General features: G+C 43.2%; 1 long non-coding RNA gene across 1 annotated transcript; it reads left to right on the plus strand.

Annotated features, from left to right (window-relative positions):
• Positions 1-598, plus strand: LOC113472632. Its single transcript, XR_003394858.1, has 2 exons — positions 1-57; positions 457-598. It is a non-coding gene; the product is annotated as an uncharacterized LOC113472632 (long non-coding RNA).
• The last annotated feature ends 349 nt before the right edge of the window (positions 599-947 follow it).

Here is a 947-nt window from a genome sequence, read left to right on the forward strand (position 1 = left end):
CGACCTGGCCCGCCTCCTCAAGTCCGAGGAGATCAAGAAGGTGCTGCGCCGCCCCATGTGAGTATTATTGGCGATTATTGGTTAGGTTTATATTAGACATCCTATGCATTGGCAATTTGACATTGTTGCTTAGGTACCGTTATTTCCTTGTTTCCTTACTTGCCAAAGTTGCCGTGCAGTTTCCTTGATAAAGTCTACAAAGTTAATCATTCCCCGTCTAAATATAGTAAGGTACCTCATTTTATACTTTTCGATTCCCCAAAAATTAAGTGATTTTGTTGACACTATTGAAACCCACGACGCGACGAGCGGTAAGTCTTATACCATTATGAAATGCGGTGTTCAAAGGGACGTGTTTACCTACTGAAATGCAGTGCCCCTAAAGAGACTCAATGTCTTTCAATCCACTCCACCCCATACCAAGGAGACTAATTTATTTCCCTCCCTGTATTACAGCCGTGGTGTGCGTCGTGCCTCGCGTAAGTTGAACCCGCTGACCAACAAGCGTATGATGCTGCGTCTCAACCCGTTCGCCCAGGTAACCATCCGGTCCGCTATCATCTCCGAAGAGAAGAGGAAGCTCGCCCGCGAAGCCAAGCTGGCTGAGAAGAGAGGAGTAAGTACTACATCCAAATCTTTGCTCGGAGTCCCGGCCACTTTTTACTTACATCATTACCTCTATACCTATCTTGTCTGAAATGGACAGCATTTAGCAGAAAAGAATCATCCATAAGGGGAATTGTCTTGTGTAATGTTCTTTTCTGCTTAATTCTCTCAAAATATATTCTGTCAACTCTCTAGTCTTAAGTGGGATAGCCAAGTTTACACGAAATAGACCGTTCTTTTCACATGTTTCAATGATGATTTGCTTTTGGTCCGTGTTGCTGATACAAAGTGACTGAAATTTTACTTTTCAAAAGCTCTGATGAAACTTTACGAGGACAAAA

The sequence above is a fragment of the Diaphorina citri genome, unplaced genomic scaffold, assembly GCF_000475195.1.
Source record: "Diaphorina citri unplaced genomic scaffold, Diaci psyllid genome assembly version 1.1 scaffold6661, whole genome shotgun sequence".
Taxonomy (NCBI): Eukaryota; Metazoa; Arthropoda; class Insecta; order Hemiptera; family Psyllidae; genus Diaphorina; species Diaphorina citri.